The sequence below is a fragment of the Taudactylus pleione genome, unplaced genomic scaffold, assembly GCF_031769625.1.
Source record: "Taudactylus pleione unplaced genomic scaffold, aTauple2 ptg000174l, whole genome shotgun sequence".
Classification (NCBI taxonomy): Eukaryota; Metazoa; Chordata; class Amphibia; order Anura; family Myobatrachidae; genus Taudactylus; species Taudactylus pleione.
In genome coordinates this window covers 5,463,345-5,476,578 of record NW_028284576.1, presented here as the reverse complement: position 1 = coordinate 5,476,578, position 13,234 = coordinate 5,463,345, and the positions used below count along the sequence as shown (strand labels likewise).

The 13,234-nt window shown below is 35.5% G+C and overlaps 3 non-coding genes across 3 annotated transcripts; all 3 read right to left on the bottom strand.

The window, feature by feature from the left end:
• Window positions 1–1,529: 1,529 nt before the first annotated feature.
• TRNAN-AUU (transfer RNA asparagine (anticodon AUU)) lies at window positions 1,530–1,603 on the bottom strand. The gene has a single exon. It is a non-coding gene; the product is annotated as a tRNA-Asn (tRNA).
• A 4,659-nt stretch (window positions 1,604–6,262) lies between these two features.
• TRNAN-AUU (transfer RNA asparagine (anticodon AUU)) lies at window positions 6,263–6,336 on the bottom strand. The gene has a single exon. It is a non-coding gene; the product is annotated as a tRNA-Asn (tRNA).
• Window positions 6,337–10,893: 4,557 nt separating this feature from the next.
• Window positions 10,894–10,967, bottom strand: TRNAN-AUU (transfer RNA asparagine (anticodon AUU)). Its single transcript has one exon. It is a non-coding gene; the product is annotated as a tRNA-Asn (tRNA).
• Window positions 10,968–13,234: the final 2,267 nt, after the last annotated feature.

Below are 13,234 nucleotides of genomic sequence, written 5' to 3'. Positions count from 1 at the left end.
TGTTTTTTAATGGATATTATCAGTAAGGGAAGATGAACCAGCAGAACTGAACTTAAACTACTTAAAAGTTTCTAACTTGGATCATTTCTTACAAATGGACACTATAATATGAACTTGTGCAAAGTAAGAAATAACAGGATTATACCCTGTGAATTGAGAATTTTGTCAGGGTGTCAAAATATCTTAGTCATGATGGGGGCGAATCAATTCAGTTATAAAAGGGTTGAAATAGGGGGATATCAGTTAGTCCAAGGATCCAAGAATATGAGAAATTATTTGTAGTGTTATGAAAAATTCTAGTGATGTATTCACAATGATAGATGTGCCAAATTGTATTTATAAAAAAGATAGAGAATTGTGGAACTGAGTTTTTTCAATATAAAGCTATATGGCATTTGGTAGCACTCAAAATATGCATTATAAATTTGTGGGTATACTTAGGAATGTCAGAAATATAATGAGATAAAAGGGAATATGACAGGGAGTTGGGCATTCAAATTCCTATGAGAAGGAAAGTAAGACAATGTATCTCTGTTCACAATGGAAGTAAGTTGTGACAGTGCCACCAGATGTGGGACAGTTTCCTCAGCCCCACAAAGTCTCCAACACAAAGGTGATAAAGAAGGAAACATTTTATGAAATCATCAAGGTACTAAATACTAACGATAATGGGATTTCACTAAACTTGAGGCTAATGGATGTTTTTGAGATGTTATCTCTAAATGTAATCCAGTCCTCTTGGTGTAAGTGGTGTAAATGGTTTTAACATTAAAGGGGAATTATCTCAAATGGTAGAGCGCTCGCTTAGTATGCGAGAGGTAGCGGTATCGATGCCCGCTTTCTCCAGATAAGATTTTGGAACCAAAATTTGCTGCAATATATCTAGTGAAGAATAACATTCCTGACCAAAATTCTTCAATGTTTTTAATTTCTTCTGATGCCCCAGAGGAATGCTGAGTTACATATAGTTATCTTGAAAATTACATGCAAACAATTTGGGGTTGATTCAAAGAGCTGATACACCACATTTCCTGTGAGTAACTGACTATAAGCTTCACTTATGGTAGCTCCAAACTTGCAGCAATTTGTTGTAGCCCCATAATGCAGCAAAAAAAAGTGATATCGGGTTGCTAGGGGTCCAATTTCATCTGCTGTAACTGGTGTTACTATACTGTTGCAAGGTTAACTTACCCCCTTTGTAAATAATTGAATCAACTTCTCAGAATTAACCCAGTGGATCCCAGTATCTGGTATATATTAATACATTTTTCTTATTCTTCTGGCTAAAAGTCACTGTGAATTTTTAGCTTATTCTCTATATCTTCTTAGGACAGATCACTTGTTTTCAATTTGTAAAGTTCTTTATAGTATTATCTAACACTAGCTGGAAAGCCATGGATGTAGAGTTAGTAAAGACATAGCTGTTAATTTCCATGTAAGTTTGTGTATTGAGGTAAAATGAAGACAAATGCCTGGTAAATTTTGTCAAATACAGAATCCGCCTGCCACAGAATAACAAATACTAAACACGTCCTTGGGTGGGCTTGAACCACCAATCTTTCAGTTAATAGCCAAATGCGCTAACCAATTGCGCCACAGAGACACGTGGAAGTGTTTTCTAATGGATATTATCAGTAAGAAAAGATGAACCAGCAGAACTGAACTTAAACTGCTTAAAAGTTTCTAACTTGGATCATTTCTTACAAATGGACACTATAATATGAACTTGTGCAAAGTAAGAAATAACAGGATTATACCCATTGAATTGAGAATTTTGTAAGGGTGTCAAAATATCTTAGTCATGATGGGGGGGAATCAAACCAGTTATAAAAGGGTTGAAATAGGGTGATTTCAGTTAGTCCAAGGATCCAAGTATATGAGAACTTATTTGCAGTGTTATAAAAAATTCTGGTGATGTATTCACAATCATAGATGTGCCAAATTGTATTTATAATAAAGATAGAGAATGGTGGAACTGAGTTTCTTCAATATAAAGCTATATGGCATTTGGTAGCACTCAAAATATGTGTTATAAATTTGTGGGTATACTTAGGAATATCAGAAATATAATGAGATAAAAGGGAATATGACAGGGAGTTGGGCATTAAAATTCCTATGAGAAGGAAAGCAAGACAATGTATCTCTGTCCACAATGGAAGTAAGTTGGGACAGTGCCACCAGATGTGGGACAGTTTCCTCAGCCCCACAAAGTCTCCAACACAATGGTGATAAAGAAGGAAACATTTTATGAAATCATTAAGGTACTAAATACCAACGATAATGGGATTTCACTAAACTTGAGGCTAATGGATGTTTTTGAGATGTTATTTCTAAATGTAATCCAGTCCACATTCTCCAGATAAGATTTTGGAACCAAAATTTGCTGCAATATATCAAGTGAAGAATAACATTCCTGACCCAAATTCTTCACTGTTTTTATTTTCTTCTGATGCCCCAGAGGAATGCAGAGTTACATATAGTTATCTTGAAAATTACATGCAAACAATTTGGGGATGATTCAAAGAGCTGATACATCACATTTCCTGTGAGTAACTGACTATAAGCCACACTTATGGTAGCTCCAAACTTGCAGCAATTTGTTGTAGCCCCATTATGCTGCATAAAAAAGTGATATTGGGTAGCTAGGGGTCCAATTTCATCTGCTGTAACTGGTGTTACTATACTGTTGCAAGGTTAACTTACCCCCTTTGTAAATAATTGAATCAACTTCTCAGAATTAACCCAGTGGATCCCAGTATCTGGTATATATTAATACATTTTTCTTATTCTTCCTGCTAAAAGTCACAGTGAATTTTTAGCTTATTCTCTATATCTTCTTAGGACTGATCACTTGTTTTCAATTTGTAAACTTCTTTCTAGTATTATCTAACACTAGCTGGAAAGCCATGGATGTAGAGTTAGTAAAGTAAAAGCTGTTAATTTCCATGTAAGTTTGTGTATTGAGGTAAAATGAAGACAAATGCCTGGTAAATTTTGTCAAATACAGAATCCTCCTGCCACAGAATAACAAATACTAAACACGTCCCTGGGTGGGATGGAACCACCAATCTTTCAGTTAACAGCCGAAAGTGCTAAGCAACTGCGTCACAGAGACACGTGAAAGTGCTTTTTAATGGATATTATCAGTAAGGGAAGATGAACCAGCAGAACTGAACTTAAACTACTTAAAAGTTTCTAACTTGGATCATTTCATACAAATGGACACTGTAATATGAACTTGTGCAAAGTAAGAAATAACAGGATTACCCTGTGAATTGAGAATTTTGTCAGGGTGTCAAAATATCTTAGTCATGATGGGGGCGAATCAAACCAGTTATAAAAGGGTTGAAATAGGGGGATTTCAGTTAGTCCAAGGATCCAAGTATATGAGAACTTATTTGCAGTGTTATGAAAAATTCTGGAGATGTAATCACAATGATAGATGTGCCAAATTGTATTTATAATAAAGATAGAGAATGGTGGAACTGAGTTTTTTCAATAAAAAGCTATATGGCATTTGGTAGCACTCAAAATATGTGTTATAAATTTGTGGGTATACTTAGGAATATCAGAAATATAATGAGATAAAAGGGAATATGACAGGGAGCTTGGCATTAATATTCCTATGAGAAGGAAAGCAAGACAATGTATCTCTGTCCTCAATGGAAGTAAGTTGGGACAGTGCCACCAGATGTGGGACAGTTTCCTCAGCCCCACAAAGTCTCCAACACAATGGTGATAAAGAAGGAAACATTTTATGAAATCATTAAGGTACTAAATACCAACGATAATGGGATTTCACTAAACTTGAGGCTAATGGATGTTTTTGAGATGTTATCTCTAAATGTAATCCAGTCCTTTTGGTGTGAGTGGTGTAAATGGTTTTAACATCAAAGGGGAATTAGCTCAAATGGTAGAGCGCTCACTTAGCATGCGAGAGGTAACAGGATTGATGCCCGCATTCTCCAGATAAGATTTTGGAACCAAAATTTGATTCAATATATCAAGTGAAGATAAACATTCCTGACCAAAATTCTTAACTGTTTTTATTTTCTTCTGATGCCCCAGAGGATTGCTGAGTTACATATAGTTGTCTTGAAATTGACATGCAAACAATTTGGGGTTGATTCAAAGAGCTGATACACCACATTTCCTGTGAGTAACTGACTATAAGCTTCACTTATGGTAGCTCCAAACTTGCAGCAATTTGTTGTAGCCCCATAATTCTGCATAAAAAAGTGATATCGGGTTGCTAGGGGTCCAATTTCAACTGCTGTAACTGGTGTTACTATACTGTTGCAAGGTTAACTTACCCCCTTTGTAAATAATTGAATCAACTTCTCAGAATTAACCCAGTGGATCCCAGTATCTGGTATATATTAATACATTTTTCTTATTCTTCTGGCTAAAAGTCACTGTGAATTTTTAGCTTATTCTCTATATCTTCTTAGGACTGATCACTTGTTTTCAATTTGTAAAGTTCTTTCTAGTATTATCTAACACTAGCTGGAAAGCCATGGATGTAGAGTTAGTAAAGTCATAGCTGTTAATTTCCATGTAAGTTTGTGTATTCAGGTAAAATGTAAACAAATGGCTGGTAAATTTTGTCAAATATAGAATCCTTCTGCCACAGAATAACAAATACTAAACATATCCCTGGGTTGGCTTGAACCACCAAACTTTTGGTTAACAATTGAACGTGTTAAGCAATTGCGCCACAGAGACACGTGAAAGTGCTTTCTAATGGATATTATCAGTAAGGGAAGATGAACCAGCAGAACTGAACTTAAACTACTTAAAAGTTTCTAACTTGGATCATTTCTTACAAATGGACACTATAATATGAACTTGTGCAAAGTAAGAAATAACAGGATTATACCCTGTGAATTGAGAATTTTGTCAGGGTGTAAAATATCTTAGTCATGATGGGGGTGAATCAAACCAGTTGTAAAAGGGTTGAAATAGGGGGATTTCAGTTAGTCCAAGGATCCAAGTATATGAGAACTTATTTGCAGTGTTATGAAAAATTCTGGAGATGTATTCACAATGATAGATGTGCCAAATTGTATTTATAATAAAGATAGAGAATGGTGGAACTGAGTTTTTTCAATAAAAAGCTATATGGCATTTGGTAGCACTCAAAATATGTGTTATAATTTTGTGGGTATACTTAGGATTATCAGAAATATAATGAGATTAAAGGGAATATGACAGGGAGTTGGGCATTCAAATTCCTATGAGAAGGAAAGTAAGACAATGTATCTCTGTTCACAATGGAAGTAAGTTGTGACAGTGCCACCAGATGTGGGACAGTTTCCTCAGCCCCACAAAGTCTCCAACACAATGGTGATAAAGAAGGAAACATTTTATGAAATCATCAAGGTACTAAATACTAACGATAATGGGATTTCACTAAACTTGAGGCTAATGGATGTTTTTGAGATGTTATCTCTAAATGTAATCCAGTCCTCTTGGTGTAAGTGGTGTAAATGGTTTTAACATCAAAGGGGAATTAGCTCAAATGGTAGAGCGCTCGCTTAGTATGCGAGAGGTGGCGGGATCGATGCCCGCAATCTCCAGATAAGATTTTGGAACCAAAATTTGCTGCAATATATCAAGTGAAGAATAACATTCCTGACCAAAGTTCTTCAATGTTTTTAATTTCTTCTGATGCCACAGAGGAATGCTGAGTTACATATAGTTATCTTGAAAATTACATGCAAACAATTTGGGGTTGATTCAAAGAGCTGATACACCACATTTCCTGTGAGTAACTGACTATAAGCTTCACTTATGGTAGCTCCAAACTTGCAGCAATTTGTTGTAGCCCCATAATGCAGCATAAAAAAGTGATATCGGGTTACTAGGGGTCCAATTTCAACTGCTGTAACTGGTGTTACTATACTGTTGCAAGGTTAACTTACCCCCTTTGTAAATAATTGAATCAACTTCTCAGAATTAACCCAGTGGATCCCAGTATCTGGTATATATTAATACATTTTTCTTATTCTTCTGGCTAAAAGTCACTGTGAATTTTTAGCTTATTCTCTATATCTTCTTAGGACAGATCACTTGTTTTCAATTTGTAAAGTTCTTTCTAGTATTATCTAACACTAGCTGGAAAGCCATGGATGTAGAGTTAGTAAAGTCATAGCTGTTAATTTCCATGTAAGTTTGTGTATTGAGGTAAAATGAAGACAAATGCCTGGTAAATTTTGTCAAATACAGAATCCGCCTGCCACAGAATAACAAGTACTAAACACGTCCTTGGGTGGGCTTGAACCACCAACCTTTCAGTTAATAGCCGAATGCGCTAACCAATTGCACCACAGAGACACGTGAAAGTGCTTTCTAATGGATATTATCAGTAAGGGAAGATGAACCAGCAGAACTGAACTTAAACTGCTTAAAAGTTTCTAACTTGGATCATTTCTTACAAATAGACACTATAATATGAACTTGTGCAAAGTAAGAAATAACAGGATTATACCCTGTGAATTGAGAATTTTGTAAGGGTGTCAAAATATCTTAGTAATTATGGGGGGGAATCAAACCAGTTATAAAAGGGTTGAAATAGGGGGATTTCAGTTAGTCCAAGGATCCAAGTATATGAGAACTTATTTGCAGTGTTATGAAAAATTCTAGTGATGTATTCACAATCATAGATGTGCCAAATTGTATTTATAATAAAGATAGAGAATGGTGGATCTGAGTTTCTTCAATATAAAGCTATATGGCATTTGGTAGCACTCAAAATATGTGTTATAAATTTGTGGGTATACTTAGGAATATCAGAAATATAATGAGATAAAAGGGAATATGACAGGGAGTTGGGCATTAAAATTCCTATGAGAAGGAAAGCAAGACAATGTATCTCTGTCCACAATGGAAGCAAGTTGGGACAGTGCCACCAGATGTGGGACAGTTTCCTCAGCCCCACAAAGTCTCCAACACAATGGTGATAAAGAAGGAAACATTTTATGAAATCATTAAGGTACTAAAAACCAACAATAATGGGATTTCACTAAACTTGAGGCTAATGGAGGTTTTTGAGATGTTATTTCTAAATGTAATCCAGTCCGCATTCTCCAGATAAGATTTTGGAACCAAAATTTGCTGCAATATATCAAGTGAAGAATAACATTCCTGACCCAAATTCATCACTGTTTTTATTTTCTTCTGATGCCCCAGAGGAATGCAGTTACATATACTTAACTTGAAAATTACATGCAAAAAATTTGGGGATGATTCAAAGAGCTGATACATCACATTTCCTGTGAGTAACTGACTATAAGCGACACTTATGGTAGCTCCAAACTTGCAGCAATTTGTTGTAGCCCCATAATGCAGCATAAAAAAGTGATATCGGGTTGCTAGGGGTCCAATTTCAACTGCTGTAACCGGTGTTACTATACTGTTGCAAGGTTAACTTACCCCCTTTGTAAATAATTGAATCAACTTCTCAGAATTAACCAAGTGGATCCCAGTATCTGGTATATATTAATACATTTTTCTTATTCTTCTGGCTAAAAGTCACTGTGAATTTTTAGCTTATTCTCTATATCTTCTTAGGACTGATCACTTGTTTTCAATTTGTAAAGTTCTTTCTAGTATTAGCTAACACTAGCTGGAAAGCCATGGATGTAGAGTTAGTAAAGTCATAGCTGTTAATTTCCATGTAAGTTTGTGTATTGAGGTAAAATGAAGACAAATGCCTGGTAAATTTTGTCAAAAACAGAATCCTCCTGCCACAGAATAACAAATACTAAACACGTCCCTGGGTGGGATGGAACCACCAACCTTTCAGTTAACAGCCGAATGCGCTAACCAACTGTGTCACAGAGACACATGAAAGTTCTTTTTAATGGATATTATTAGTAAGGGAAGATGAACCAGCATAACTGAACTTAAACTACTTAAAAGTTTCTAACTTGGATCATTTCTTACAAATGGATACTATAATATGAACTTGTGCAAAGTAAGAAATAACAGGATTAAAGCATGTGAATTGAGAATTTTGTCAGGGTGTCAAAATATCTTAGTCATGATGGCGGTGAATCAAACCAGCTATAAAAGGGTTGAAATAGGGGGATTTCAGTTAGTCCAAGGATCCAAATATATGAGAACTTATTTGCAGTGTTATGAAAAATTCTGGTGATGTATTCACAATGATAGATGTGCCAAATTGTATATATAATAAAGATAGAGAATGGTGGAACTGAGTTTCTTCAATATAAAGCTATATGACATTTGGTAGCACTCAAAATATGTTATAATTTGTGGGTATACTTAGGAATATCAGAAATATAATGAGATAAAAGGGAATATGACAGGGAGTTGGGCATTAAAATTCCTATGAGAAGGAAAGCAAGACAATGTATCTCTGTCCACAATGGAAGTAAGTTGGGACAGTGCCACCAGATGTGGGACAGTTTTCTCAGCCCCACAAAGTCTGCAACACAATGGTGATAAAGAAGGAAACATTTTATGAATTCATTAAGGTACTAAATACCAACGATAATGGGATTTCACTAAACTTGAGGCTAATGGAGTTTTTTGAGATGTTATTTCTAAATGTAATCCAGTCCGCATTCTCCAGATAAGATTTTGGAACCAAAATTTGCTGCAATATATCAAGTGAAGAATAACATTCCTGACTAAAATTCTTCACTGTTTTTATTTTCTTCTGATGCCCCAGAGGAATGCTGAGTTACATATAGTTGTCTTGAAAATTACATGAAAACAATTTGGGGTTGATTCAAAGAGCTGATACACCACATTTCCTGTGTGTAACTGACTATAAGCCACACTTATGGTAGCTCCAAACTTGCACCAATTTGTTGTAGCCCCATAATGCTGCATAATAAAGTGATATCGGGTTGCTAGGGGTCCAATTTCAACTGCTGTAACTGGTGTTACTATACTGTTGCAAGGTTAACTTACCCCCTTTGTAAATAATTGAATCAACTTCTCAGAATTAACCCAGTGGATCCCAGTATCTGGTATATATTAATACATTTTTCTTATTCTTCTGGCTAAAAGTCACTGTGAATTTTTAGCTTATTCTCTATATCTTCTTAGGACTGATCACTTGTTTTCAATTTGTAAAGTTCTTTCTAGTATTATCTAACACTAGCTGGAAAGCCATGGATGTAGAGTTAGTAAAGTCATAGCTGTTAATTTCCATGTAAGTTTGTGTATTCAGGTAAAATGTAAACAAATGGCTGGTAAATTTTGTCAAATATAGAATCCTTCTGCCACAGAATAACAAATACTAAACATATCCCTGGGTTGGCTTGAAACACCAAACTTTTGGTTAACAATTGAACGTGTTAAGCAATTGCGCCACAGAGACACGTGAAAGTGCTTTCTAATGGATATTATCAGTAAGGGAAGATGAACCAGCAGAACTGAACTTAAACTACTTAAAAGTTTCTAACTTGGATCATTTCTTACAAATGGACACTATAATATGAACTTGTGCAAAGTAAGAAATAACAGGATTATACCCTGTGAATTGAGAATTTTGTCAGGGTGTGAAAGTATCTTAGTCATGATGGGGGTGAATCAAACCAGTTGTAAAAGGGTTGAAATAGGGGGATTTCAGTTAGTCCAAGGATCCAAGTATATGAGAACTTATTTGCAGTGTTATGAAAAATTCTGGAGATGTATTCACAATGATAGATGTGCCAAATTGTATTTATAATAAAGATAGAGAATGGTGGAACTGAGTTTTTTCAATAAAAAGCTATATGGCATTTGGTAGCACTCAAAATATGTGTTATAATTTTGTGGGTATACTTAGGATTATCAGAAATATAATGAGATTAAAGGGAATATGACAGGGAGTTGGGCATTCAAATTCCTATGAGAAGGAAAGTAAGACAATGTATCTCTGTTCACAATGGAAGTAAGTTGTGACAGTGCCACCAGATGTGGGACAGTTTCCTCAGCCCCACAAAGTCTCCAACACAATGGTGATAAAGAAGGAAACATTTTATGAAATCATCAAGGTACTAAATACTAACGATAATGGGATTTCACTAAACTTGAGGCTAATGGATGTTTTTGAGATGTTATCTCTAAATGTAATCCAGTCCTCTTGGTGTAAGTGGTGTAAATGGTTTTAACATCAAAGGGGAATTAGCTCAAATGGTAGAGCGCTCGCTTAGTATGCGAGAGGTGGCGGGATCGATGCCCGCAATCTCCAGATAAGATTTTGGAACCAAAATTTGCTGCAATATATCAAGTGAAGAATAACATTCCTGACCAAAGTTCTTCAATGTTTTTAATTTCTTCTGATGCCACAGAGGAATGCTGAGTTACATATAGTTATCTTGAAAATTACATGCAAACAATTTGGGGTTGATTCAAAGAGCTGATACACCACATTTCCTGTGAGTAACTGACTATAAGCTTCACTTATGGTAGCTCCAAACTTGCAGCAATTTGTTGTAGCCCCATAATGCAGCATAAAAAAGTGATATCGGGTTGCTAGGGGTCCAATTTCAACTGCTGTAACTGGTGTTACTATACTGTTGCAAGGTTAACTTACCCCCTTTGTAAATAATTGAATCAACTTCTCAGAATTAACCCAGTGGATCCCAGTGTCTGGTATATATTAATACATTTTTCTTATTCTTCTGGCTAAAAGTCACTGTGAATTTTTAGCTTATTCTCTATATCTTCTTAGGACAGATCACTTGTTTTCAATTTGTAAAGTTCTTTCTAGTATTATCTAACACTAGCTGGAAAGCCATGGATGTAGAGTTAGTAAAGTCATAGCTGTTAATTTCCATGTAAGTTTGTGTATTGAGGTAAAATGAAGACAAATGCCTGGTAAATTTTGTCAAATACAGAATCCGCCTGCCACAGAATAACAAGTACTAAACACGTCCTTGGGTGGGCTTGAACCACCAACCTTTCAGTTAATAGCCGAATGCGCTAACCAATTGCACCACAGAGACACGTGAAAGTGCTTTCTAATGTATATTATCAGTAAGGGAAGATGAACCAGCAGAACTGAACTTAAACTGCTTAAAAGTTTCTAACTTGGATCATTTCTTACAAATAGACACTATAATATGAACTTGTGCAAAGTAAGAAATAACAGGATTATACCCTGTGAATTGAGAATTTTGTAAGGGTGTCAAAATATCTTAGTAATTATGGGGGGGAATCAAACCAGTTATAAAAGGGTTGAAATAGGGGGATTTCAGTTAGTCCAAGGATCCAAGTATATGAGAACTTATTTGCAGTGTTATGAAAAATTCTAGTGATGTATTCACAATCATAGATGTGCCAAATTGTATTTATAATAAAGATAGAGAATGGTGGATCTGAGTTTCTTCAATATAAAGCTATATGGCATTTGGTAGCACTCAAAATATGTGTTATAAATTTGTGGGTATACTTAGGAATATCAGAAATATAATGAGATAAAAGGGAATATGACAGGGAGTTGGGCATTAAAATTCCTATGAGAAGGAAAGCAAGACAATGTATCTCTGTCCACAATGGAAGCAAGTTGGGACAGTGCCACCAGATGTGGGACAGTTTCCTCAGCCCCACAAAGTCTCCAACACAATGGTGATAAAGAAGGAAACATTTTATGAAATCATTAAGGTACTAAAAACCAACAATAATGGGATTTCACTAAACTTGAGGCTAATGGAGGTTTTTGAGATGTTATTTCTAAATGTAATCCAGTCCGCATTCTCCAGATAAGATTTTGGAACCAAAATTTGCTGCAATATATCAAGTGAAGAATAACATTCCTGACCCAAATTCATCACTGTTTTTATTTTCTTCTGATGCCCCAGAGGAATGCAGTTACATATAGTTAACTTGAAAATTACATGCAAACAATTTGGGGTTGATTCAAAGAGCTGATACACCACATTTCCTGTGAGTAACTGACTATAAGCCATACTTATGGTAGCTCCAAACTTTCAGCAATTTGTTGTAGCCCCATAATGCTGCATAAAAAAGTGATATCGGGTTGCTAGGGGTCCAATTTCAACTGCAGTAACCGGTGTTACTATATTGTTGCAAGGTTAACTTACCCCCTTTGTAAATAATTGAATCAACTTCTCAGAATTAACCCAGTGGATCCCAGTATCTGGTATATATTAATACATTTTTCTTATTCTTCTGGCTAAATGTCACTGTGAATTTTTAGCTTATTCTCTATATCTTCTTAGGACTGATCACTTGTTTTCAATTTGTAAAGTTCTTTCTAGTATTATCTAACACTAGCTGGAAAGCCATGGATGTAGAGTTAGTAAAGTCATAGCTGTTAATTTCCATGTAAGTTTGTGTATTGAGGTAAAATGAAGAGCAATGCCTGGTAAATTTTGTCAAATACAGAATCCTCCTGCCACAGAATAACAAATACTAAAGACGTCCCTGGGTGGGATGGAACCTCCAACCTTTTCAGTTAACAGCCAAACGCGCTAGCCAACTGTGTCACAGAGACACATGAAATTGCTTTTTAATGGATATTATTAGTAAGGGAAGATGAACCAGCAGAACTGAACTTAAACTACTTAAAAGTTTCTAACTTGGATCATTTCTTACAAATGGATACTATAATATGAACTTGTGCAAAGTAAGAAATAACAGGATTAAACACTGTGAATTGAGAATTTTGTCAGGGTGTCAAAGTATCTTAGTCAAGATGGCGGTGAATCAAACCAGTTATAAATGGGTTGAAATAGGGGGATTTCAGTTAGTCCAAGGATCCAAGTATATGAGAACTTATTTGCAGTGTTATGAAAAATTCTGGTTATGTATTCACAATAATAGATGTGCCAGATTGTATTTATAATAAAGATAGAGAATGGTGGAACTGAGTTTCTTCAATATAAAGCTATATGGCATTTGGTAGCACTCAAAATATGTGTTATAAATTTGTGGGTATACTTAGGAATTTCAGAAATATAATGAGATAAAAGGGAATATGACAGGGAGTTGGGCATTAAAATTCCTATGAGAAGGAAAGCAAGACAATGTATCTCTGTCCACAATGGAAGTAAGTTGGGACAGTGCCACCAGATGTGGGACACTTTCCTCAGCCCCACAAAGTCTCCAACACAATGGTGATAAAGAAGGAAACATTTTATGAAATCATTAAGGTAGTAAATATCAACGATAACGGGATTTCTCAAAACTTGAGGCTAATGGATGTTTTTGAGATGTTATCTCTAAATGTAATCCTGTCCTGTTGGTGTGA